The following is a 22,874-nucleotide window of genomic DNA, read 5'->3' as shown; positions in this document are numbered from 1 at the left end:
CGCCGCATAACTAAGAAATTATCTTGCAGTCTGCCATGCTCACCTAAACTACCACTGACTTATCACCCTAAACTAGCGCTACTACAGGAACGAGGCTTCCAAATGCTCTGTGAACACGTACATATCACTTCTTGGGGCGATCTATTTTCAGACGGTCAGTTCAAGCCTGCAGAGTTGTTCTTTGCTGCTCACGCTCGTACTCCGCTTGACGTGTTTTATTATCTACGTCTGCGCCAGGGGGTGAAGGACATCCTGCCTGAGTTCCCTTGCGAACCTGAAGTCCTACCTCCACTTCATTACCTACTATGTTCACAAGATGGCACGCATCTAGTCTCTGGCCTATATCGCCAGCTCAGAGCTAACGTTTCGATAACGCAAGCCGGGGCCCGAACGCATTGGGAAGTCGACCTGGCTACCGCACTTACTGACGAACAATGGCAATATTGCTGTGCCCTTACGGCCCGAATATCAGCCAGCAGTAGACTGAAGATTATACACTACAAATTCCTGCAGCGATTGTACTATACCCCGGTAAAAAAGCTTAGGTTTCGGCTGGCAGACAACGACAGGTGTGAGCGATGCCATGCTGAGCATGCGGGCTTCCTGCACCTTGCTTGGGAGTGCCCTCCTGTTCATCACTACTGGCAGCAGGTTCACGACGCTCTTACTACAATGACTAGCGAAAACATACCTGTGGATCCATTACTTATGCTACTTGGTCACACGCCACACGTTCCTAAATCCTGTAAGAAATTCATAGAACTTGATCACTCCTGAGGCGGAAAGCCGGGAGTCCACCTTTTTAAAATATTGTATTTTCTGTGTCACCTTTTGTTGAAATAATTGTTTTTAAAGCCTCACTCACTTGCCTGGCTTCTCCAGAAACGAGCGATAGAAACCCCCTAAACAGCGCATCTCGCTGCAACAAATACTTGGCAGAATCACTTGCCTGCCGCCATTGACGGCGAGGACACGAGGCCACGCCTACCCTAGGCCACGCCCACCGCCCCTTTCCTCCCCCCTAAAAGATGTGCAATCACCGGACGCGCAGCGGACGGGCGCAGCGGGCGCGCCGAAGGCGCGCCAAAGGCAAGCCCGTCTGCGCCCGTCATCGCCAAGTCATCGCCTCTCGCCAGACCCCCTGGCCTTATTCCGTCACCGCCCCTTGCATACGACAGTGAGACACTCTATAGCTGGAACCCCGGAAGAAATTGCGCTAACATTACAGGTAAGCTCGGCTTCACCTGCCTACAATGCCAAACCTGCAATTTCTCCACTACTAAACCCCACGCCATTCGACAGCTCTTAGGTCCGGACAAAACCACCTCCATTACGATACTTCACATCAATGTAAGATCATTAGCCAAACATCACCTTGAGGTTAATACCCTAATCCTGGATGAAAATCCAGATATCCTCTTCCTCTGTGAAACATGGCTTCGCGATGGCACCTCCACCATTCCCAACCTTATGCTACCAGACGACTATTTGATGTCGGCCATCAACAGAGGGAGAAGAGGAGGCGGTCTCGCTATAATCTACAAAAAACCGCTCTCCTGTTCTTTTGTTAAGGAAGATTTGTCAGACTCCGAAAGCGCCCTCTTCAAAATCACCATAAACCCTAACTTTACCGTGTCGGGTCTCTACATCTACCGCCCACCTGGCCCCTCTTCAAAATTCATTGAGGCCCTCCTTGAGTCAACAACTTCTCTAATAACCAAAAGCCCCAATTTTACCATTCTGGGAGACCTTAATCTTCATTTTGATCTACTTAATGACCCTACGATCAAAACACTCCTTGCAGACCTCTCCGCACTACAACTCAACCCTCTCATCTCCACTCCAACTCACCTAGCTGGCCACATCCTAGACCCAGTTTTTTCAAATTTAGAAGAACTCACCTCAGAGCCACCCCTTCCTATGGGATGGACAGATCACTCCCTTATTAAAATGACCATTCCGGTCAATAAAAGCAGGCTCAAGACGGCATCGACCAGCCGCCTAAAAAGACCATGGCATAAACTGTCTCAAGAGGACTTTCACAAGACCCTAGGGGATTTCTACCTTGACAACAACTCTGACATCAACGCCAACTATAGCACGTTTCACGAGTGGATTACGGGTGGACTAGACAGTCTTATCCCAGCAAAATGGACAAAAGGTCGTAACTCTCCATCCAACCCCTGGTACAACGACACACTCAAAAATCTACGGAAAGAGTGCAAAAAGGCAGAACGCCTCTGGCGTAGGGAATACAACAAAGAAGACAAAGCTAAATACCTTCTGTTACAGAAAACCTATCACAAAGCCATCCGTGCTGCACGGACCGCTTTCTACGCCAACAAAATCGAATCTAGTCCCACTCCCGCTAAAGAAATCTTCAAACTGGTACAAGAACTGCAGAGCAGCAAAACACCCCTCCCTACTATTTCCTCCGAGCAACAATGTGAAGAACTTGCCAGGTTCTTCGTTGACAAGGTACGGAAAATTTACACCTCCTTCCCCCAACACGACCCTAGTACCATCAGCAATCCTTCAGTTTCTCCTAGCTACTCGACCTTGACCTACATCCCAGAAATCTCCAAAGACATCCTCATCAGACTATGTAATAGAGTCAAATCTGGCTCCCCCGCAGACCCCATGCGCCCGGCTCAATTCCTGGAGTCACTCAACTTCTTCCTACCAGCGCTAACCGCCATCCTGAACCTCTCCTTCACTTCAGCGTGTGTACCATCTGCCTGGAAGCAAGCGTGGGTTTCGCCTATCATCAAGAAACCCACCCTAGATCCATCTAAACCGGAGAATTTTCGTCCAATCTCCCTGCTCCCATGGCTATCCAAACTCGCTGAAGCGCATGTTAACAGCACTCTATCCCAGCACATGGTCAAAAACAACATTCTGGACCCATCACAAAATGGGTTCAGACCAGGCCATAGCACTGAGTCTGCTCTCTTAGCCACCACAGAGCACCTCCGTACGATCTTAGATGCCGGTCAAAGTGCTGCGCTGATCCTTCTGGATCTCAGCGCGGCATTTGACACGGTATCCCATGTCATCCTTCTTAAACGTCTGGAGACCTTTGGAGTAACCGGTCATGCCTTGGAGTGGCTTAGATCCTTCCTCGAGAACAGGTCTTTTCGAGTTTCTGCCCCCCCCTTTCTATCTAAGCCCCACCCTATTGAACAGGGAGTCCCGCAGGGCTCTGCGTTAAGCCCCTCTCTTTTTAATCTTTATGTTCAGCCTCTGGCGGCAGTGGCCAAAGAATGGGGCTTGACATTAGTATCGTACGCTGACGATACACAACTGGCCATCGCTCTCTCAGATGGTCCTTCCAACTTTTCCTCTAATTTCAAAAACGGACTCTCTGCGGTCGCCCAATGGATGACAACGAACTGTTTACAACTTAATGGCGGAAAAACAGAGGTGCTCCTCCTTGGCAAAAACACCAGCCTTTGGAACGAGCACTGGTGGCCGTCCTCCCTCGGTACCATCCCTCCCCCCAAGACTCTAGTGAAAAACTTAGGTGTCTGGATGGACGACTCACTCAACTTTCGAGCCCACACCAAAAAAGTTGCCGGCACCTGTATTGGCCTACTGAGAAGCCTCAGCCACATACTAGGCTTCTTTGACGCAAAGACCCGCCAACTCATCATCCAAGCCACCATCCTCTCGCGCCTAGACTATGCCAATGTGCTCCTTCTTGGTGCCAACAAATGTGAGTTAGCACGACTCCAACGCGTGCAGAACTCTGCGGCTAGAACTCTGGTCGGCCTCCCCCGCAGATGCTCAGCCAGAACGACCATCAGAAAACTGCACTGGCTCCCTGTAGACTCCAGAATCAAGTTCAAGACCCTCATCATGACCTTCAAAATCCTCAAACTCAACACCCCCCCTCTGCTTCAACCCCTTCTTACTCCCTACGCGCCGTCACGGAACCTAAGGTCGTCCAACCAAAACCTTCTATGCGTCCCACGCATAAAACTCTGTCGCATGGGCGGCCGCTCCTTTAGGTTCCTGGGAGCCAAGATGTGGAATGAACTACCACATCACATTCGCTCGATAGACAACTTATCAGCTTTCCGGAAAGCAGTGAAAACTTTTCTATTCCCTTGCCTGTAATCCTTCCTCTATCCATGGACTCTCCACGCTTAGGATCTGATCCGGGTTCCAGCGCCGGGACGCCTCATTGCCGGGGCAGCTGTAGCGCTTTACCAAAACAATAAGATAAGATAAGATAAGATACCGCATTGCTCTAGGCAAAACGACGAGTGGCGTGTCGCTGGGGCCGGGGCAGGGCGCCTAAATTCAAGGACTGGTTGGCGGACATGACTTACTGTCAGGAACAGCATGTAACTTACACTGAATTGTTACCGATCTCGTCCCAACCTAAAGACATCTGGGGACCCTTGGTTAATTACCTGCTTGCCCAGACACACGATGCCGATAATCCAAAGGGAACTCCTGAAGATGTTACTGCTGGCATTCAGTGATAAGGGGTGTTACCTACCGCTACATGTACCACAGTTCTCCCTTTGATCCAGCAAGCTGACCCCACGCCTTCCTCTATACCTCACCCAGATGTACGAATCACAGTTACATATTGCCAATTGACACTGCCTCCCAGTCACTCCTGTTGGGCCCTCAAGACTTAAACAGTTCCAATGTGCCGCCTACACTACTCATTCACATCGTTATATTTGCTGACACCTCCTATCGCTTTACACTATGCTCATCCGCCAGATGATTATATACTGCCATGAATGCTAATGTTTTACAATATACCTTCATTGCTCATTGATACATTTGATGCTTTGCTGAATTGGAGTTCCATATCCATGTGGTGTACAACTTTTTGTTGTTTTGTTCTATGTTGGAAAACAATAAAAACAGAATTTTTAAAAAAAAGTGCCCTTTCCACTCATCCAGATGTTTCTGTGTCAGTCAAAAATGTAAGGCGTTGCGGAGCATATGAAAATCAACTGACAAATGAATTGGGACAATACAAGAGGGCAGATTTATAAGGACCGGCGCATTCCTGCATATTAGCGGGGATGCGCCAGCACCGATGCAACATGCAATTCTACCCTTGCGCCACCACGAATGCGTCGCATTTACAATATTGCACACGGTGGCATAAGGATAGACAGATGTGTGTCACTTCTGATGGCGTAAGGGCGGCGCTTTGCTGGAGTTGTGTCGCAAGTGCAACGCAACTTCAACAATGTTCATGGACCGCCCATACCTAACGTGCTGCGCCACTCCTTACGTCTGCTTCAAGCAGGCGTAATGTTTCGGCGCAGAGGCCTATGAAAAGTGACTCAGTGAAATCTTGTAGATTTCACTACATCACTTTCATGAGGCATTTCTCAAAGGAATGCCCACCCTGCTTACATTAAACCTGACACAGGTTTAATGTTGTAAAGGGCTTTACAACGGCCGCATCTCCCTCGATGTGTCACGTTGTAACTAAGTTGCAACGTGGCGCATGGTTTCCTCCTCCGCTGTGTCACAGAAGTGACGCAATGGTGGCTTAAATGTCTTGCAAGGGGCTTGTAAATCTGCCACAAATTATCCAAGAAGTAACTCACCCTGTGCCAACAAAAATCACAAAGCAGGAAGTGAGAGAATCCTCAGATCAAAGTATGTCATTCACATATTCCATTGTTCATTTTCCACCCTGCCACACCATTACATCCCCACTGCTCCTACCTGCCTCGTCAGCTGCAGTACTTCACAACACTGTTAGCATACAGAAGATTTGGGGAAATGCCTAAAAAGTTCCACATGTACATTTCCCATTTGGTTACTTTTCTTTCTTCTCACCTATTGACATATTCAGCCAGAGCACAGACAACCGTAGTAGCAGAGGTCCCTGCATCTTCTGGGAGGAAACAACATCGTCCAGAGCAAGGCATACCACCTTCACAAACTGGTAAGTCAAACTGGTTAGGAGATGGTCAAAAGGCATACATTGTCAGGAGACAACAGAGCAACATGTAGTGCCTGAATATGAAAGGTAACCAGAGATAAAAAAACTAGCTTAATAACTATTGGATTTGTCAATGGACATTCACCTTTAGCAAATGACATATGTGAATAGCGAAAGATAAAATATACTATGTCTTGGCTCATCATACCTTTGTAATTTGTGAACATAACATGTATTCCACCAACAGTCCCAGACCTGGGAATTCAATCCTGCAATGGAGTGCAACAAGTCAAACGGGTGTCCCCACTATATTGTAATCGTGTCTGTAGACATAATCAAGATTTCAAATGTTAACAAATATGACAATGATGAACAAGAAGGGAGCTACCATTGTCAGTAGTATTGACAATGCATCGACTGTCCAACTTAGAATGTTTTCACTATACATAAATCGCCCAGTCCACCCAGCTGGACATGTACTTATTACATTGGATAGCTTGTTTGTTGGCCATCAACAAAACACAATAGTGGACCTTACTTCAGGATTCTGAGTCATGTCATTTTGATGTATGTTGCGTCTAGGTAGTGGGCCCATTTTAAGTTATATGTGGGATCACTCATGAGATTAAGTGGCACACACTTCTGCAACAGTGGTGCCCACAACTGCTTGTGCTTATCCTTTGGGCCTGAAATTGAGTGCATCACAAGTGGCAGCAGAAATGTAAAGTTGCAAACACACTTATCCTTGTAGGTACAATGAGGTCCTCCCGGAACCAGAGACACACATTGACTTCTGCTACAAGGTTGGCTGTGACATCTGGTCCGGGGCCACACACTGGGCCAGTGCTGGACCATGGTGAGTAAACCCAATAATAATGAACCTGAATGCTCATTAAATGTGCATTTGATCTCCACTTTATGTTGTATGTGTTGTACAACACTGTTGTCCAGCATCACAATATGCTCACATATGGCATTTTATCACATACCAGATCAGACTTTGGTGGCTAATGAAAGGATGACACAAAATGTATGCCAAGTGAGTACAGAATGGACATAAAATAGTACACTGTGTCATATGAAGTGTCCAAAACACAACTGGCTTGCAATTCAATTATATGAAAACTCCCTAGCAAAATATATATGGCAAAATCATATTGAAATTGGTATGGATGAGGCTCACACTGATGCCAGTTGTGTACCTTTGAGATGGGTGTATTGGCTGCTAAGCTGGATCTCCATGCAGTTATATTCTGAAATCACTTGGCTGAAAAGCAACGCACTAAATCCAGTGCAGACTGAAAGCATCAAAGCTTCTCAACTGTGTCCCAATGTGGGATCATTACCAAATGTTGCATTCTGCTTGCCTCCTCTTCTACCGTATTTACATATATAGGTGAGTGGTTGACATATGAGGTTAGGATGTCTGCTATACAAGACACCATCCGTTGTCAGCTAAATACTACAATGATGTTGAAATTAGGGTATGCAAACAGAGGACACTCAAAGGATGGACATAAGAAATCTGTGTTCTCTCAGTCAGAAATGAGCTTTGTGACTTCTTGGGTATGGAAGCACAAATGACCAACATTATGTACCTGACTATTGCACATCTCACACATGAACACCTTTTGACTTGTCAACAGACAACATCACTCTCATGAAACCTGTTGGTCTTCATGGTGAGTGTGAAATCAGTGTAATGCGGAAGAGTCCGTGTCCTTTATCCCCTTCCTTGAAATATCAGTAATCTTCTCATACAAGTTTATCTGTTGATGTGTCATATTATTGATGTCAGTGATGCATAGAAGTAACAGCTGGTAACAGCTGCATGTGAGCAGGCGCCCACATGTTGAGGTTCCGTGGTTATCGGGACCGGACTCCATTTTATTTGCTTTGTTCATAACGCCATTTTGTGTTGCCCTCACGTAGGCCTAGGTGGTAAACGAACGAACAAAGTTGCATGGGCTTCGTTGTCCATGTACATATTAACTTGCCCTTTCTGACTTGTGAGTGTACTGCAGGACGCTGACCTCTTCACCTGAAACTGACCCTTCACGAAGCCAATTTCCCTTGGTTTGATTCTTGTCTGAGATTACCAATCAATGTTCAGGACCTCGTTAACTTTTAGTTTCCTTGCACATATCTTATCCTAATCAGCATCTGAATTGTTTCTTTCCTTTACGACTTTTCATTACATGGGTAGTGCTTTCAATTATGGGTTTGTCCGGCTTGTGGAAATTGAATTTGGAACATTCCTAATAATTAACTTTTGGGGTTGGGTTACTGTAAATTGGATTTTTGTTAATGTGATACTCAGTTAGAGAATGTGTCCTATTGGTCAGAATTTGTCGCAGTGGGTATACATTTATAATGAGAATATAGTGTATAAATACTGATGTCTTGCTCTATGAAATTGAACAGTTTCTTGAGTTGTACACCGTGTTGTATTGCTGGGATTACTGTTACTAGCTGCAGCTAATAAATTTGATCTCTAACGCCACCTAGAAGTATTCCGTGTCTCTGTTTGCCAAGACAGGTGAACCCGAAGACTTTGGGCGTGTCCCTGGTGCCGCTGGGTTCTAAGAAAACCCGGTTCTTCAGTTGGCGCCCATCGGTGGGGCGACTTCAGCGGTACCGGTCCAAGCCCGAGGATCGTGAGGAGCCACGTGAGGAAATTCTGGAGGAAGGCTGCCACTTCATTGACCCCTGCATGTCGACGTGGACCGAAGGTCTTTTCTGCATGGCTTCCCGCTTTCCAACGGCTACGAAGGACTGCTGCCCTGACTGTCGCCCTGTCTTGGACCCTTGATTGATCCTTTGTGGAGCGAGACGATAGACGGTCTTCTGGTGGCGTGACAGATATTTTGGTTAAGTATAAGTGGGTCGCTCCCACGACTTTGTTTTGGTTCTTGGTTTTGATTTGATTTTTGCAAAAATCAAAGCCGAGGGGCTTGTATATTTACGAGTGTATCAATAGTTGATAAACCCTTGAAGTTTGAAGCTAGATTAGTGAGCTATAAGATGCCTGGTCTTAGCAAAATTAGGAAATGGTTTAGTTGTGGTTGTAACAGGGATTCCCGATTGGAGGATTCGTGTCCGATACCTCCGGTTGGAACTCCGACTTATGAGCTCTATTCAAAACACGGAGTGGGTCCTATTACTTATAATGAAGTGTGGGTCCGCTATACTAAAAAAGATGGTGTCTTACGATGGCCCCAACATGGTAGTTTTGAATTAAATGTTTTAGATAATCTGGAAGTTGCGCTATTTAAGAAGAAAGCCCGGCCGGCAATGTTTGACTCTTTCCGCCTTTGGCGAAAGGAAGCCAAACAGCGAGAAATTAAGCAAGCAAAGAGAGATAGGAAAGATAAGAATATGTCAGTACTACAAGCTGCTAGGCAGTTTAAGTCAGATGAGGAAGATCGAATGTGTGAAGTTTTAGATACAGAATGAAAGTTTTAGATAGACAGCGTTGCATGGCCATAGATAAATGTTATCCGGCCTTGCCGTCTTCTCCTCCAAAAGTGACTGAAGACCTTGAAAAAGATTCTTTGATGTCTTATTTACTGAGATTACCACCCCCTTATGTGCAGGGTGCTACTGCGCCTCCATTACCCCCGGTTGTTCTACCCTTTGTTGTTCAACCTCCTGCTGTTGTTCAGCCACCCGGTGCTCCACAGATGGTTTTGCCTTCTACTACGCAACCCACTCAAGGGTCGCAAGCTTTGCTTCCAGCTTTGCCTCAAAGTCCTTTGCCTTCTGCTTCTGCATCTCAGACTCCTACTGCTCTTGTTCCTACTTTGTCTCAAGATTTTAACTTTCCTGTTTTTATGCCTACTTCTCCTTCTGCTCGAAAACGAATGACCGAGACTGTTGTTAATCTGTTGTCTCCATTGATTGGGCCACTGAGTATGACCCCTGTTTCGGAACGTAAGCAGAGTCGTAGTCAGCTTCCTAGTTCCGAAGAACGAGCAGTGTTGGATATATTGGCTAGTAGATGGATTTTGAATGCTTCTAGGTACAATTTGCCATCAGTTATGGATGTTTTCTTTCAGTGGGAGCCGCCTAAGCAAAGGTATGTTTTTGATGTGATGTGTGCTTTTCTGCGGCAGGAATGGGAAGATAATGAGTTGGGTCCGATTCCGCAGGAAGTGCTTGATGTTCAGTCAGAGTTTGCTACAGGGGCGATAGTGGAATCTGATGTTACAGATGCTGTAGAGACGATACTTGCCTTCAGGTCTAGGTTACCGCCTCAGCCGTTGTATGAACCTGATCCATCTGTTAGGAGGAAAGTGAAGCAGTATCCTATGAGAGGGGTTCCCCCTGTCTGGAGAGAGGCAGTTTAGGCGGATGTTAATCGGGGTATTCAGGCTGCAGAAGCCCATTTTCAGCGAGTGTGGGTACATGTTCCTTGGAATCGAGCAGAGGTCTTGGCTCTTAAGCAGACCTTACCTGACCCTCGTAAGAATCCTGCCGGTTATTACAAGGAGTTGTCTCAGACAGTTGAAGAGTGTATTATGAATTTACCTGACATAGACATGTTAATGGGTAATGTAGTTCCTCAACCTTTGTGGGCGAAGATTCGTCATGAGAATCATGCGGCAGAGTTAGGAGATACGTGGGCTAATATTGTTGCTGCAGATGGTCGGCAGGTAGGAGGTGCTAAACCTGAACCTTTAGTTGCAGAAATACCAGGTAGGATTATTAATCTAATAAACTATGATGCCTGCTTTACGAGTGAATTGGGACAAGTTAGCAGCATGCAAACAAAAGAAAGACGAGAGTGTGTCTGATTTCTTCACTAGGTTTGAAGAAACGTTTATTGATCATAGTGGTCAGGACATGAGTACGGAAGGTGGTCAAAGGTTGTTCGTGGACAAATTTGTCTTTAATTTGCTTCCCGAACTTTCTAATAAGTTAAAAGATTCTGAGAGTTCATGGGCTGTTTCTTCGTCGGCCCAGATATTGGCTACTGCACAATATTATGAAAATAGGAATAAAGATGAGAAGGACAAAGCAGAGAAGAAAACTAAAGATTTAAAGACGAAGGTTCTTTGGCAGCAAGCTTATCCGCCTCGTCAGAATCAGCCTCAGTTTCAGCAACCTCCACAGTTTCAGAGATTGTTACAGAAGCCTGAGCCTTATCCTCAGCGATTCTTTCCTGGTCCTAATCAGTGTGCTTATTGCAGAGAGGAAGGTCATTTTAAGAATAGTTGCCCGGCTTTGTTACAGCGTGTGAATGGCTTATCTGGTCAGAGAGGTCGTGGTGGTTTCCAACAAGCTCCTAGGGGTAGGGGACGTGGTGTGTTACCCCAGAATGAGTGTTCCTCTTCCCTTCAGAATTCTGCAAATTATTTTGACAGACAGAATGTTCCGAGTGGTCAGTCTGCACAGTACTATGTTGATGATTATTATGTCGATAATGAGAGTGCTGGTTATAATGATAGTTAGGACAGCCATGGGCAAAGAGAGGGAGTAGTGTCAGTTCCAGTAGATCAGAGTGGACCTTATGTTGAAGTGACTACATCAGGTGTGGTACAACCTTTTCTTTTGGATACTGGTGCGACGAAGAGTTCTATTATGCACTCTAAACTTCCTGGCGCACCTTTGTCTGGCTTGACCAATGTTTCCGTAGGATTTTCAGGCGCCCCAGTTTGTAACCCGATTTCTAATCCTTTGTCCCTTTCTATTGGCCCTTGTGAATTGGAAACTCCTCTTATTTTGACGACTGGTTGTAATGACAATCTGTTGGGTTTGGACTTGCTGAAAAGATTGTATGTGACATTACATTGTTCTCCTTCGGGAGTACATCTTACCCTAGGTAAGAAAGTGATTTCTCCGATGTATGTGTCTAAAGATTGTCTTCCACTGGAATTGCGTTCTCTTCCTGATACACTTTGGGCTACAGGTCCTAATGATGTTGGTCTTTTGCAGATTCCACCTTATGTTGTCACCCTCAAATCGAATGCTAGGCTACCTCGTATTCCCCAATATAAAATCTCTAGCGATGGCGAGAGAGCTCTTCTAGCGATCGTCTATGATTTGGTTGAGAAGGGTGTAGTTGAAGAAACGAGAGGTAATGTGTGTAACAGTCCTGTTTTGCCTGTCCTTAAGCCTACTGATGCTTCTCAGCCACCTGTGTACCGGTTTGTGATCGACCTTCGAGAGGTAAACAAGATTGTGGTGCCACAGTTTCCTGTTGTCCCTGATATCTAGCTTTGTGTTGCCTACTGGTGCTACTCTTATCCAGTACGTTGATGATCTGTTGGTTGCCGCTGATGACGAAGAGATTTGTAAAGAGGCTACTCTTTCTTTGTTACGACATTTATCTGACCTTCATCATAAAGTGTCACCTTCCAAGTTACAGTATTGTTGCCAAGAAGTAACCTACTTAGGTCATCTCTTGTAGAAGGAGGGAAGAAGGTTGACCCCAGAACGAATTCAAGCGATTGCGCAAATGAGTGTACCATCCACACAGAGAGAAGTGCGGGCTTTCTTAGGTATCACCTCGTATTGTAGACAATGGATCCCTAATTTTTCCCTGTTAGCGAAACCTCTGCTGGCGCTGACTCTTAAAGATACTCCGCATCCTCTCCCTTGGTCTGATGATTGTCAGAAAAGTTTTTTTGAATTACGTGATGCATTGTGTTCGGCTCCGGTATTGGGTACTCCGGACTACAGTCAACCTTCCACGTTGTATGTTCACGAGAGAGAAGGTTGTGCATTATCAGTGTTGACTCAACAATTCGGAGATAAGCTGCGTCCATGTGCGTATTTTTCAGCTACGTTAGACCCAGTTGCTAAGGCATTGCCGAGCTGTCTGAGAGCTACAGCGGCAGCGGCAGTTTCTATCCGACAGTCTGCTGGTTTGGTATTGGATAATACGTTGATTGTGATGCTCCCACATGCAGTGGATACCTTATTGGACAGGACCAAGACTCAGCACCTTACTAGTGCACGTCTGTCAGGTTATGAGTTGACACTGTTGGCTAGCCATGTTCACATTAAAAGATGTAATGTGTTGAATCCAGCTACGTTGCTGCCGATCTCTACTGAGACGGATGCTCAAGAACAGCATGATTGTTTTCTTCGTACAGAGGAAGAAAAGAAAGCTAGAATTGATCTGAAGGATACTCCTCTTGAGAATGTTGATGGTACTTTATGGGTGGATGGTTCGTGTTTTAAGCTTCCGAATGGTGAAACGACTGCAGCATATGCCGTCACAACTTTACACACAGTTGTTGAGACAGCACGCATAGCACAGAATTCTGCGCAAGCTGCAGAGTTGATTGCATTGACACGAGCGTGTGTATTGTCAGAGGGAAAGCGAGTGAATGTTTATACTGATAGCCAGTATGCGTTTGGTGTTGCCCATAGTTTGGACGTTTGTGGAGAGAAAGAGGATTCCTTACTTCCCATGGCACAAAAATTCAGCATGGGCAGTTAGTGAATGAACTTTTGGAATCCCCTGCTCTCCCAAAGCAGATTGCAATTGTGAAGTGTAGTGCGCATAAGAAAGTTGTGGACGATGTAGGTCGAGGGAATGCGTTTGCGGATGAAGTTGTGAAGGAAACGGCGAGAGACACGATGAGCCGTAAGTATGTGGCAGGTCCTGCAAGATGGGCTGTGGAAAGTGGAATGTGTGAAGACACAATAGAAAGTGTGAAGATGATTCAGGCTGAAGCTACGGAAAAAGAAGTGAGTACGTGGAGAGAGTGTACGGGTATGTTGGATTCGACAGGTTGTTGGGTTGAGTTGTCAGAACACCAGCGATGGTTGTTGCCAGACGCGTATGTGCTCCTAGTGGTTACTATGGCTCATGGAATGGCTCACATTAGTTCGAAGGGAATATGCAAGTTGTTGGCTCCAGTATAGCAGAATGCTGGAATTCCGAAATGTGCTGAGAATGTTGTGAAGCATTGTATGATTTGTCTGAAGTATAATCCTGGCAAGGGAACTCCAACTCCAGCTGGTCATTTTGCTCCTCCGACGTATCCATTTGAAGTGATACAGCTAGATTACATTCACATGGAGAGATGCAATAATCTGAAGTATGTCCTTGTGGTTGTTTGCGCCTTTTCCAGATGGATAGAGGCCTACCCCCTAAAGGATAATACTGCCTTGTCTACAGCCAAGGTTTTGCTCAAAGAGTATTTCCCCAGATTTGGTTTGCCGAGAATTGTATGGTCGGACAATGGGAGTGAATTTGTGGGCCGAGTCATGAAGTTCCTGCAATTGAACGCTAAGAAAACCGAGGTGCTCATTGTGGGGAAACAAAGTCATCTGTGGGGCGATAGCTGGTGGCCTCAAGAGCTCGGCCCCACTCCTACCCCTGTTACTGAAGTAAAAAATCTTGGGGTGTGGTTTGACTCCCAATTGAGCTTCTCCACCCATACTAAAAAGACTGCTGCATCCTGCTTTGGGATTTTGCGTCAGCTTCGGTCCACCTTTACATATTTTGACGCTCCCACTCGTCAACTCATCGTGCAAGCCATGATCCTGTCCAAACTGGATTATGCTAGCTCTCTTTTTCTTGGAGTCAATCAGGCTGAGCTCTTTCGCCTTCAACGCGTCCAGAACGCTGCCGCCAGGGCTCTGGTTGGCTTGCCCAAATTTTGCTCAGCTAGGAAAACCATTTACAATCTCCATTGGCTCCCAGTGGCACAGAGAATAAAGTTTAAATCTTTGTTTCTGACCTTCAAAATCCTTAAACTTTCTTCCCCTCAGATTCTCCAGCATCTTATCTCTCCCTATGTGCCAGCTCGCACTTTGAGGTCTTCTGCTCTCCATCTTGCCACAGTTCCTCGTTTTAAGAGATCCAGGATTGGCGGACGCTCTTTTCAAGTCCTTGCTGCCAAGTTATGGAACTCCTTGCCTGCTCATATTCGTGCCATCGAGGGGCTTTTCGCTTTTAGGAAGGCGGTTAAAACCTTCCTTTTTCCTTTAGCTCCTTAGTTCTGCTGTTATGTGTTGTGTTTCTCGCTCTTTGTCCGGTTTTAGGTTCTGTTCTCGCGCCAGGACGCCCTTTTGCTGGGGCATCTGTGCGCGTAATAAATCCGGATAACATAACATAACATGAAGAAAGTGTGTGCGGGATGGGGTATCAATCAGAAGTTCCACGCAGCGAATCACCCCCAGTCTGCTGGATTTGTTGAATGTTACAATGGTACCTTGAAGCTGAAATTAGCTAAGGTACAAGCGAGCACTGGTCTTACATGGCCGGATGCCTTGCCGTTGGCTCTTTTGTCAACAAGGACGACAGTGCATTATCGTGTGGGACTTAGCCCATACGAAATAGTTTTTGGTCGTCCAGCGAATGTTTGGGGTGTGCCTCGTCCTAAAAAATACAGTGACCTTGAGTACCCTATGTTGGTGGATTACTTACATGACTTGACTGCTAAATTACGTGTTCTCCACCAAGAGGTCTATGACAGTTTACCGGCAGCGTCTGCGGATCCAGGTCACAAGATCCAACCCGGTCACTATGTTCTGCTAAAAAAATGTCAGCGATCCAAGAACTTGGAACCGAGATGGACTGGACCTTTTCTGGTGTTGTTGGTAACCCGGACTGCTGTTAGAGTAGCTGGTAAAAAGAACTGGGTGCATGCCACCCATATGAAAAAAGTTCCTTTGCCTTTACCGTATGATCAGTGGGTGAGGGATGGTATAGCTGACACAGATTGTGAGAAAGTCCCTAAATTCGTGCCATTTAGTGATGCTCATTTGACATGGACACGATCAGAGCGCGAGGATGATGATGTTCTGCAAGCTGCTGAGCCTCCGTCTCTGAGACTCGACACGACGAATCCGGAACTCCTCTTTAAGGATCAGACTGTGCCTGGCAAAGAGCGCTACACTCTGAGATCGAAAAAGGACGTTTGAAATGGACAAATAAATCTAAATTTTTTTATGTAGTGAATTACACCTTGTCAGATCAAGAGACTTTTTTTTTGCTGTTTTCTTTTTCGAGTCACCATCCGGACTCAGCTGCAGGGTCACGGTATAAGTTCTTAAGGGGTGAGCCGCGTATTGACGCAAGATCTGTGGTTTAGGGTCGTTAGTACGATCTTGACGCACACTTAAGTGAAGAAGGAAAATTGCCGTGAGCAGCACGTTAGAGGATGGAGTCTTTTGAGTTCAACAAGGGTGTTAAAAGATTTGATTTCAGAGTGCAAATGTGTATATTGGTTCGTAGCAAATGTTTTTTAATAATGTGTTTTCTTATGCTTTTGAACATTACGTTGGTTTGTGTGGGTTGGATTTTCTATGCATCACAACAGACACTTGCATCTACCTCCCAACCTACTCTTTCTTTTCCCACTGTTTCCCCACATGAGTTTCATACGTTGCCTGAACATGAACAGACGCGAAGATCAGAATTTGTGAACAATTCGTTTATACAGATGTTACATCAGCATCAGCTAGTTGTAAATACCACGAATTGTTGGGTGTTTGGTCTTATGCCACATACGACTGATAAGGGAATGCCATATTTGGTTTTGCCTTTTTCGCCTAATGGGTCAGTATGGGCACTCCAGTCAATGTTTATCTATGCGAATGAAGCATCTCCTGTACGTTCCGTCAAAGATAATGCGAATAATAATGCCTTGATACAGGGAATAGTAGATATGGTCAGAGATATTGATGCATATAATGCAATCCCTAAAGATGAGGTACGAGGATATGTTGGTTGGAACAAGACTGAATATAGCATTAGTTTGACAGAGAAGGAGAGACGAAAAAGGTCTCCCCCTATTTGGATTGTACCTCACCGAGGTCATTTTTGTCTGCAAGGTAATGGTCAGAATCCGAGAGCTCAGCTTGGTAAGAGTGTGTGTATTCACACATATGTCTATACGTCCCAGAAATCTCCACTGTTCGTGCCAGCTAAAGGCACGTATTTTGTTTGTTATGATAGAGCATATACATGGTTGCCTTCTGACTTTTCAGGCACATGTTATGTGGCATTTTTGCTTCCCCCTACATACACAGCTGCTTTCAATTACCATAAGACAAGATATGGTAGAGGTGTTATCGATGCGAAAGACACTGCCGCACAAGAAGTTGGAGACTTCTTTAAGGGTTTCCTGCCCTTTTGGGGTCCTATGGCTAATGGTAGGACAATTCGTCAGCTTACGAGAGTGGTCGAGGCCACTATAAATGAGACTGCAGGTGCCCTTAGCAATATTACAGCCGAGCTTCAAGCGGATCGCCTTATGACATTACAGAACCGCTTTGTTTTAGATATTATACTTGCAGATAGAGGTGGAGTATGTAAATTGATCGGGTCTAGTTGCTGCGTTTTCATACCAGATAACGCCCCGACAGTGTACCAAGCCATCTTGAGGTTACATAAGTCCGCTGAGTCTATACATGTAGACGAAGGGAACTAGTCGTTGATAGGATGGTTTTGGGAACTGCTGTCCAAATGGGGAGGGAAGATTCTAATGTTCCTTGGTATGACTCTAGCGATCCTTTTCTCGTGTTGCTTATGCATCCAGTGTGGTCCCGCCATTTGTGGCCTTTGTGCTACAATCTGTGTGAGAAGACCAGTCCCGAGAGAAGTGAAGGATAATAAGATGATGTTACAGCAACACCTTGATGACCTGATGAAAATAGATATAGACCTGGATTCAGATTGACGTGAGTTTAGGTTATTGCCTACGTAATGGCAAAAGGAGGGTCTGAGGTTCCATGGTTATCGGGACCGGACTCCATTTTGTTTGCGTTGTTCATAACGCCATTTTGTGTTGCCCTCACGTAGGCCTAGGTGGTAAACGGACGAACAAAGTTGCATGGGCTACGTTGTCATGTACATATTAACTTGCCCTTTCTGACTTGTGAGTGAACTGCAGGACGCTGACCTCTTCACCTGAAACTGACCCTTCACGAAGCCAATTTCCCTTGGTTTGATTCTTGTCTGAGATTACCAATCAATGTTCAGGACCTCGTTAACTTTTAGTTTCCTTGCACATATCTTATCCTAATCAGCATCTGAATTGTTTCTTTCCTTTACGACTTTTCATTACATGGGTAGTGCTTTCAATTATGGGTTTGTCCGGTTGTGGAAATTTAATTTGGGACATTCCTAATAATTAACTTTTGGGTTGGGTTACTGTAAATTGGATTTTTGTTAATGTGATACTCAGTTAGAAAATGTGTCCTATTGGTCAGAATTTGTCGCAGTGGGTGTACATTTATAATGAGAATATGGTGTATAAATACTGATGTCTTGCTCTATGAAATTGAACAGTTTCTTGAGTTGTACACCGTGTTGTATTGCTGGGATTACTGTTACTAGCTGCAGCTAATAAATTTAATCTCTGACGCCACCTAGAAGTATTACGTGTCTCTGTTTGCCAAGACAGGTGAACCCGAAGACTTTGGGCGTGTCCCTGGCGCCGCTGGGTTCTAAGAAAACCCGGTTCTTCAATGTAAAGTCCATGAGGAAAACATGCCACATATTGTCCTGGATTATACGGTCAATGGTTATTGAGAATTACATGTTAGCTCATAGCTACCATCTGTTGTACTGAAATATGGACATGTATGTCTCATCACAGCTGCTGACAGGATGATACCAGTGCAGCGTACACCATCCCGGGCAATGCATGACATCCTGGCTGCAGCAGTGAAATCCTCACGCACCTGTCCATCAGGTAATTCTGGCATAAAGTGTGTCACTAGCTTTGATTAGTAAGCCATGACAGAAATCAAGATACCCTTCTGTATGGAATCAGCATTTGTTGTTTACAAAGTGACATACATATTATGAGTGTCACAGGTGCCTGTTTGTCAATTAGTAATGAAGATCATTGAGAATGTTGTCACTTCCCTCTACAGCTGCTGGATCGGGGACAGCTATGTCAACGACATCAATGAGCAGACAGGCTCAGCAGTTAAGATCAGGGGTGATTGCGAAGGGACAGAAAGTGGTGGTTGGAGCTGGAGCTGGTGATTTTGCTTGTATAATGTACATCTCCATTTAACATCTCAGTGCTATGATGTGAGCTATCATTTGTGGTGGTACACTAACCAGGTCACATGATCCTCATCTGTTGATGCAAAGTACAGTTAATCCAACCCTTGTGTTGCACCACATGTAATACCAGGTCAATCACTAACACGGTTGCAACCTCTGTTCCAGGGGATGAAGAGGATGAGGATGACGGACCTACAACCAGTGTGGGCAGATGGGCAATCAGAGGGGAAAATCCACTGATCCCCCAGGCAGTAATGTCGGCAGCAAGTACTGTGCAAGAGGAGGAGGAAGTTACTGAGGACGAAGACTTGGAAGAGGATGTCGACTATATGTCCATCCACTCCGGGGATGACGATTCGGATGCCATCAATCGTACCACATTGCCAAAATCATTCATGGCATCCCATCCTCCGCCCAGCGACGTTCATTAGCCTCCACCAAAACCAACAATTGCCTGTCCCCAGCATAGAGCGAACCAGTCACGGCTCTCACGCCGCCCACCACAGACATCACTCCCTCACAGCCCTCACGTCCAGGACTGACATGGTGCTTCCCCTACACACTCTTCCCTATAGAGTGTATCCCCGGCATCCTCTCCACCATCTGGGGGAAGTACCAACCCTGTTGTGGGGCAGGTATCCCCGGGCACCATTCTCCTGCCCACAGGCTTCCACCTGCCACCCCCCTGCTTTTGGACCTGCTGGTCCCATCCATGGCAAACACCTGCAGAGAGGGCCTGCACCTGGCTATGGTGGGCAGTGGGAGCAGGACTTCTTCCAACAGCAGACAGATGTTAGGCAGGACATTCGTGCCATAGGGGCCACCCTGTCAGACATGTCTGAGTCCCTGCAGGACATTGTCCAATTCCTTCAGGTGGTGGACAGACTGAGCCATGTTTCGGATAGGATGGATAGAACTTGGCAAGACATTTCCAGGAATATGAGAGGCATGATAGCCATCCAAAGGAGAAGAGGGCAATACACCATGCCCTGGCCATGAAGATGATGAAGGGCATGCTGAAAGTTATCCAAAGTCTCCCTTCACGGTCAACGCAGGGAGGGGAGCCATCATATCTGCCTGCAGGACAGCACATCCACACACCTGTACCAGCAACTGCCCAAGACCACAGCAAAGGTATACATCCACACCGGCGCCCTGAACAGGCACTCCCACCACCTGAACAACCACCAGCAACCCCTGTACAGGCACTCCCACTAACCTGCACAACCACCAGCAACCCCTGTACAGGCACTCCCATCACCTGCACAACCTCCAGCAACCCCTGAACAGGTACTCCCACCACCTGCACAATCACCAGCAACCCCTGTACAGGCACTCCCACTACCTGCACAACCACCAGAAACCCATGTACAGGCACTCCCACCACCTGTACAATCACCACCAACCCCTGTACAGGCACTCCCACCACCTGCACAACCAGCCCTTGTCCAGGCACAAACACCAACTGTGCATACATCATCGCCCCTGCACATGTAGGTCACCCTGTACAGGCACATGAACAACACCCACATACACGTAGGCGACAAGCCAGACCTGATCCCTCACAGCGATCATCAACTCCCACTACCTGCACAACCACCAGCAACCCCTGTACAGGCACTCCCACTACCTGTACAACTACCAGCAACCCCTGTACAGGCACTCCCTCCACCTGCACAACCACCAGCAACCCCTGTACAGGCACTCCCACTATCTGCACAACCACCAGCAACCCCTGTACAGGCACTCCCACTACCTGCACAGCCACCAGCAACCCCTGTACAGGCACTCCCACCACCTGTACAATCACCACCAACCCCTGTACAGGCACTCCCACCACCTGCACAACCAGCCCTTGTCCAGGCACAAACACCAACTGTGCATACACCATCGCCCCTGCACATGTAGCTCACCCTTTACAGGCACATGGACAACACCCACATACATGTAGGCGACAAGCCAGACCTGATCCCTCACAGCGATCATCACCTCTGAAATTGCGATGTCGCAAGCACGATCGCCATTGACAAAATCCCAAAAATAAATTGACCACTGTGAATATGTGTACAGAAAAAGTTAAGATCTTCCCTAGTAAGATTCTAGTGTATATCATGTCCTGTATAACGATGTAGGTGGCCTGGAGATGTGAGGAGGTATGTGTGTGTGTGAGACACAGTTACAAGTGTAACCCATAATTGCAACAAGCCATAATGTGCATAGCAGAAGACTCACCCGTTACGTGTCCATTTTCTGTACCAGACATTCACAATGTAGTCAAACAAGTTAAAGTAAGTAGGATTCCTCAAAGATATTTATGTATGATTATTAGAACAACCGTCCGTTTCGAAGGGAGAAAGGAAAACAAATGATGATCTTAATGCAGATGGAGAGGGGAACTTGGATTGGGGTGGGACAACAAAAATATAACACACCAGGGAGCGTCAAGGAAACCAGTCTATTTACAAGGGGAAAATACATTTTTGGCTACAAAGATGCTCTACTACCACAATGTCCAGATCCTCCGAGTCTGATGCAGGCACATGGCTGGCCGGTGGAGGAATATGCACCACATGTGTTCAGGACACACGTGGGGTACCGTGGGAAACAGTGTGGGTCAATGGATAGGGGAGACATTGACGGTGGTATGGGAAGGGAGTTGGGAAACAACAGACGACATGGCTGTGGCCAGGGTATTGACGATGGTGGTGAGGGTGGCCAGAGCTCCGACAAGCTCCGCTTGCATCATGCGTATTTCCAGACACACCTGCAGCATGATGTGAGCGGACATGTATGGCTGACCCTCACACATCCACCTCAAGTCCTTTGGGACAGCCACAGGAGGAACAACACAGGGAGGGGCATGGGTGGGAGTGAAGGGATGTGGTGCCTCAGGTCCGGAGCCAATGTTGTGGTCGAGCAGGCAGCTACGATGAGGGGGACTGGTTGCAGGGGATGCAGCTGGAGTCCCCGATGGAATGGGGGCCTTTCGAGGTAGAGAGGGGCTGATGGCAGGCCCAGGTTGTGTATTGGCCTGCCCCGAGGACACCTCGACTAAACCCACAGGTGACTAGTCTGGGGAAGAGTAGCTTTCCACCACCACATGGCCAGAGGTGTCGGGTTCTCCCCCCCACTTCAATGTCCACAGCCTCCACCCAGGCTGTAGCACCAGAATTGTGTTCCTTGTCAGTCCGGGTGGGCACAATCCCCTTGCCTCCAGATATTTAGGGTCCCTCCTCTTCTTCCTCACTGGACGAAAGAGGTCATAGCCGCTGGCGCACTGATGGCCTCCTGCTACAGACCTGGCCCTGCTGTTCAGCCATTTGGCCAGCTGTGCCCACTGAAATGTAAGCAAAATCATGATGTAGTGGTTGTTTTATTCCGGACGAGACACATACATAGATGAGCCAAGGTCAGACTTTGTTTTCCTCTGATCACACTATACAGTTGTCAGTGTTTATGAGCTTACTACATGTATGTTCACTGTCATCTCCTGAATTGAGTCTGGCATGGACATCTCACGTGAATATTTGTGGCTTACACAACTGTATTGGTCAACCTTCAACTTCAACTGACATGGTGGTTCCCCTACATGCTCTTCCCTATAGGGTGTATACCCGGCATCCTCTCCACCATCTAGGGGAAGTACCAACCCTGTTGTGGGGCATTCTTGTGATCTGTGTCATGTCACTGCTACATGTGCAGGTTCCAAAACCAGTCCACCAAAAGAGAACAGACAGAGTCCAGACTTAATCGAAATTCGCCAGTGATATGTAGTCGCAGCTATTGTACGTCTGGATAAATGTCATCTGCTGTGTAGCATTGAATAGGACAAGACAAATGCTGAATGTAGGTCACGTATCCAAATGGGGTCTGACCTATTTGGTTTGCTACATTGTGAGTCTAGCCTTTTGATATCCCCTCACAAAATCTGACAATCCTGTGCCACATATTGGCTTTGGT

The 22,874-nt window shown here is 46.5% G+C and overlaps 1 long non-coding RNA gene across 1 annotated transcript in view; it reads left to right on the top strand.

Annotated features, from left to right (window-relative positions):
- LOC144819385 (uncharacterized) overlaps positions 1 to 22,874 on the top strand; it is a 189,510-nt gene that overhangs the window by 152,854 nt on the left and 13,782 nt on the right. The window contains exon 2 of the long non-coding RNA XR_013607331.1: positions 5,840 to 5,932. This is a non-coding gene — a long non-coding RNA (uncharacterized LOC144819385). The remainder of the gene's footprint in view (positions 1 to 5,839; positions 5,933 to 22,874) is intronic.

The sequence above is a fragment of the Lissotriton helveticus genome, chromosome 2_1 (genome assembly GCF_964261635.1).
Source record: "Lissotriton helveticus chromosome 2_1, aLisHel1.1, whole genome shotgun sequence".
Taxonomy (NCBI): domain Eukaryota; kingdom Metazoa; phylum Chordata; class Amphibia; order Caudata; family Salamandridae; genus Lissotriton; species Lissotriton helveticus.
Note: the sequence above shows the minus strand (reverse complement) of the source record. Positions and strands in the feature narration are given on the sequence as shown.